Genomic DNA, 5,292 nt, shown 5'->3' with positions numbered 1-5,292 from the left:
GAGGAAATTCCAAAAACTCACAGAGAATGCCTACAAGGGAATAAGGATCATGGCGACATCAGACTTCTCACCAGAAACACAAGCTACAAGAAGATGACAGAGAAATATTGCAAACACACTGAGAAATTGTCTCAAACCTAGAATTCTATCTTCAAAGTATCAATGATTTGATGAAATTTTAAGACGAAGAATTCGGAATTTTATCACCCACAGATTCTCTCTGATAGAATCTTTAGAGGAGATACTCCAGATAAGAAGTTAAAAAACGAAACAGTAGGGCAGACACCGCAGCCCTGAGCACCCACACAGGCTGGCCATGGTCAAACCCACCGTCTTCTTCCACTTCGCCCTGCGCCACAGGCCCTTGAGCTTCGTTTCCTTCCAGCTGTTTGCAGACAAAGTTCCCAAGACAGCAGAAGACTTTTGTGCTCTGATCACTGGGGAGAAAGGATTTGGTTCTAAAGGTCCCTGGTTTCACAGAATTATTCGGGGATTTCTGTGCCACGGTGGTGATGTCACACTCCATCGTGGCACTAGTGGCAAGGCCAACTATGAGGAGAAATCTGAGGATGAAAATTTCATCCTGAAGCGCTCAGGGCCTTGGCATCTTGTCCATGACACCTGCTGGATCCAACACAAATTGTTCCCAGTGTTTCATCTGCACTGCCAACACTGAGTGGTTACCCAGCAAGCATGTGGTCTTTGGCAAGGTAAAGGACGACATGAATATTATGGAAGCCATGGAGCACTTTGGGTCCAGGAATGGCAAGACCAGCAAAAAAAATCACCATTGCTAACTGCGGACAAATCTAATAAATCTGACTTGTGTTTATCTTAACTACCAGACTATTCCTTCTGTAGCTCAGGAGAGCACCCCTTCACCCTTATCTGCTCAAAGTATCCTATAATCCTCATGCTCTCGCTGCAGTTCTGTGGGCTCCATATTTTCCTTGCTCCCCTCCAAGTCTAGCTGGATTGCAGAGTTAGTTTATGATTATGACATAAAAACTAAACAACAACAAAAAATGAAAAAGTAGGAAAAAGTAGTCATGGAAAAAAGTGGTGGGATATGAGAAGCAAGGGTAATAAAAAGAAAAAGTATAAAACTTACCAAATCTAAATAAATAATAATTATAAAATCAAAATATTTTCAAGATAAGACAAAAACAAAAGCCATAAGGGTCATCTTGTGTGGATGCTTAGAGCTACCTGCCTGTCCTCCCATCTGTCTATCTATCCAGTCATCATTTCTGCAAATATTTGTTGCGCATCTGCTCTGTATCAGGTCATATGCCAGGTATGGGACAAGGTTGCCCTGTGGGTACAAAGATGACCAAAATAAACTGTTCGCTCGTGGAGGTTACAGTTCAGTGGAAAAGACTGATAATAGTAAGCAGGCAATTAAATATATAATTAGAAACTGGAAATGCCATGAAGGAAAAGAACAAGGCATTGTGAGAGAGAATAACAGTGAAAGGAAAAATAGGGAAGATCTTTCTGAGGAAGTAAGAGGGAAAAATAGAATCCCAATAATGGTTAAAAATGATAGGAGCTGACATTTATTGAGTGCTTACTCAATAAATTGCTTTTCGAGAATTAACTCATTTAATCCTCAGAACAGTCTATTAGACAGATACAATTATTATCCACATTTCATAGGTGAGGAAATTTATAGATGAAGCAACCTGCTCCAAGTTCACAGAACTGGAAAGGAGGAGATGGGGTTTGAACCCAGGTGGCTTAGCTTTGGACGCTGGACTCTGTGCTGAGGTTGGGAAGGAGTCAGCCAGCCCGGGAAGATGCCCTAAGTGTCCAGACAGAGCTCTCAATGTTCGAGGAACTAAAGAAAAGCTAGTGGAGGCTGATACTGCTACCTGTGCTCTAAAATTTGTTTTCCCTTCCAGCACAGTCATAAAAAGATCAGCTGGCATATTGCTGCTGAGAATAAGGACCGTATTTCCTAGCTTCCCGGAAAGCTAGGATGGCCATGTGACTAAGTTCTGGCCAATAGGATGCAAGCATAAGTATCACGTGGCAAACTGTACCCCTCTTCCTTAAGGGTTCGCTGGCGAGAGCCCAGTTCCCCCTCTTCTTTGTTCCTTCCTCCAGCCTGTTGTCTCTTGCTCACATGCTGCCACCGGAGCCTGAGGACGAGGGCCATACCCTGGGGATGACAGAGTAGTAAGCTGGAAGAAGCTGCCATACTAGCCCTGGACGGCATACTACTGGAATTGTAAAATTATTATTAATCATTGTTATTTTTTAGAGTAGTGTCAGGTTCATGGCAAATTGAGTAGAAAGTACCGAGAGCTCTCATTACACCTCCTGGCTTAATCAACTCAGGCTACCATAACAAAGTACTATAGACTGGGTGGCTTAAACAATACCGGTCCAGAGGTGAGAAGTCCAAGTTCAAAGTGCCATCGTGGTTGATTTCTGATTACGGTTCTTTTCCTGGATGTAGACAGCTACCTTCTCAGTGTGTCCTCACATGGGGGTGGTGGGGAGCAAGTTCTTTGGTGGCTCTTCTTACAAGGGCCCTGATCCCTCCATGAGGACCCCACCCTTATGACTTCATGTAAACCTAATGATCTCCCAAAGACCGCATCTCCAAATACCATCACATTGGGGCAAGGCCTTCAACATAGGAATTTGGCAGGGTGGTGGGGCACGACACAATTCAGTCCATAGCACTCCCTGTCCCCACACACATACAGCCCCCATCATCATCCTGTACCACAGTGTTCTATTGGATTTTTAAGTAAAATATAAATAAGTAAATCTGTATCTCATTTAAGCCACTGTTGAGTGGGGTTTATCCTAACTGACCCAGCCATATGGAGAGGAGGCACGGGAGGACATCATGCAGGGCCTTGGAAGCCACAATACTCTGGGAGATCTGGTGGATTCTGACTGCAACTGCAAAGGACTCTTTAACATGAGTGATGTTACAATGTTTCTTTTTCTCAAGAAGAAATGGAATTGACAAGTTATCACTATGGTTACTAGATTAAGGTCTCTCTAGTCCAAGAGATAATTTATACATTTTATAGCACACAACAAAATTCTTTTTTAAAAAGATTTTGTTTATTCATTTGAGAGAGAGAGAGACAGAGAGAGCACAAACAGAGGGAGAGGCAGACTCCCTGCTGAGCTGGAGCCCAACATGAGGCTGAATCCCAGGACCTGAAGATCATGACCTGAGCTGAAGGCAGAAGCTTAACCATCTGAGCCACCAGGTGCCCCCACACAACAAAATTCTTGTATCTGTTTGCTCAGAGTTGTATGCTTGCTACGTTTTTATTTTTTAAAAAGATTTTATTTATTTATTTGAGAGAGAGAGAGAACACAAGCTGGGGGAGGAGTAGGAGAAGAGGGACAAGCAGACTCCCCCTTGAGCAATGAGCCCATGCGGAATGATCTCAGGACCCCTGGATCATGACCTGAACCAAAGGCAGACACTTAACCAACAGAGCCACCCAGGGGCCGCATATGCTTGCTACTTTGAAAGTTTGTCAGTGGGGTGCCTGGGTGGCTCAGCCGGTTAAGCGTCTGCCTTCAGCTCAGGTCATGATCCCAGAGTCCTGGGATCGGGTCCCGCATCGGGCTCCCTGCTCAGCGGGGAGCCTGCTTCTCCGTCCGCCCCTCCCCCTGCTTGTGCTCTCTCTCTCTCAAATAAATAAATAAAATCTTTAAAAGAAAAAAAGTTTGTTAGGAACTAGAAAATGCTTGCTTCTTAATACCTCAAATAAGAAAAGAAAAACTGCAATTGGTTGTCAGCGTTGTCAGTCATTTGTGCATTGGGAAAGATTCTACAAGGGGAATACTGACACGTTTCTTCTAGGAAACAGTTACCAGGCCACATCCACAGAACCTGACCATAAATGAAGCTCTCTTTGCTACACCTTTTAAGGCAAATGAGTCTCGGGGCTCCTGGGTGGCTCAGTCATTAAGCGTCTGCCTTTGGCTCAGGTCATGATCCCAGGGTCCTGGGATCGAGCCCCCGCATCGGGCTCCCCGCTCAGCGGGAAGCTGGCTTGTCCCCCCTCACTCCCCCTGCTTGTGTTCCCTCTCTCACTGTGTCTCTCTCTGTCAAATAAATAAATAAATCTTTAAAAAAAAAAAAAAGAAGGCAAATGACTCTCAAATATTTGAAATGAGAAAATAAACCTCATCAGCAGAGGGTTAAAGAAAGCACTCTAGGTTAGGTCTGATTATTAACATCTGCGTATATGAATTTTAAAACAAAAGAATTATAGAAAAACCCTTTTTGGCTGATCTCAGTCTTTTTTTTTATTGCTGAATTTTCCATCTCAATTCATTAACTGGATCTGGCAAAGAGAAGAGAGCCCATATTAATTTGGGAAGTTCCTAAGATATTTGCTAAAGACAGTAGAAAAACTGAACTATTTTATTTATTTTTTATTTTTTTAAAGATTTTATTTATTTATTTGACAGAGAGAGACACAGTGAGAGAGGGAACACAAGCAGGGGGAGTGGGAGAGGGAGAAGCAGGCTTCCTGCCAAGCAGGGAAGCAGATGCGGGGCTCAATCCCAGGACCCTGGGATCATGACCTGAGCCGAAGGCAGACGCTTAACGACAGAGCTATCCAGGTGCCCCAAAAAACTGAACTATTTTAAACATGGTTTATAAAGGCCAGTCTTGACCTCATGGTTTTCAATATATTTAGATATAGAAAGAGAGATGTAAATGTGGTGTGTTCATGCATATGTGTGCATATAGACTATATTTGTGTGTGTAGACTATATTCCCTAGATCTGTTCACTGAGAGGAACTGGGACACCAATACCCTAATGGCAATGAGCAGAGTTAGTGTCCAGCTCTTGGTTTCTTTTCTTTTCTTTCCTTTTCATTTTATTTCCTTTTTTCTTTTCTCTTCTTTCTTTTTTTCTTTTTTAAGATTTTATTTATTTATTTATTTGTCAGAGAGAGAGAGTGCAGCGGGGGGGGGGGTGGCAGGAAGAGGGAGAAGCAGGCTCCCCACTGAGCAAGGAGCCCAATGCGGGGCTCGATCCCTGGACCATGGGATCATGACCTGAGCCAAAAGCAGACACTTAACTGACTGAGCTAATGACAGAGCTACCCAGGCACCCCTCTTTTCTTTTCATTATTTTTAATAGGCTTTATTTATTAGAGCATTTTTAGATTTATAGAAAAATTGAAGGGAAAGTACAGAGGTTTCCAAATACTTTCCCTCTGCCACCCTAAGAGGGAAAGGATTCCCCATATAGTTAACATTTTATATCGGTGTGATACATTTATTACAATTG

At 43.1% G+C, this 5,292-nt stretch overlaps 1 pseudogene; it reads left to right on the top strand.

The window, feature by feature from the left end:
* The first annotated feature begins 316 nt into the window (after positions 1-316).
* LOC141370741 (peptidyl-prolyl cis-trans isomerase A pseudogene) lies at positions 317-813 on the top strand (annotated as a pseudogene).
* The last annotated feature ends 4,479 nt before the right edge of the window (positions 814-5,292 follow it).

Source organism: Callorhinus ursinus, unplaced genomic scaffold (genome assembly GCF_003265705.2).
Source record: "Callorhinus ursinus isolate GAN/ISIS: 27379988/994484 unplaced genomic scaffold, GSC_fseal_2.0 scaffold44, whole genome shotgun sequence".
NCBI classification, from domain to species: Eukaryota; Metazoa; Chordata; class Mammalia; order Carnivora; family Otariidae; genus Callorhinus; species Callorhinus ursinus.
The sequence above is the reverse complement of the archived record's forward strand: the minus strand, read 5'-3'. Positions and strand labels throughout refer to the sequence as shown.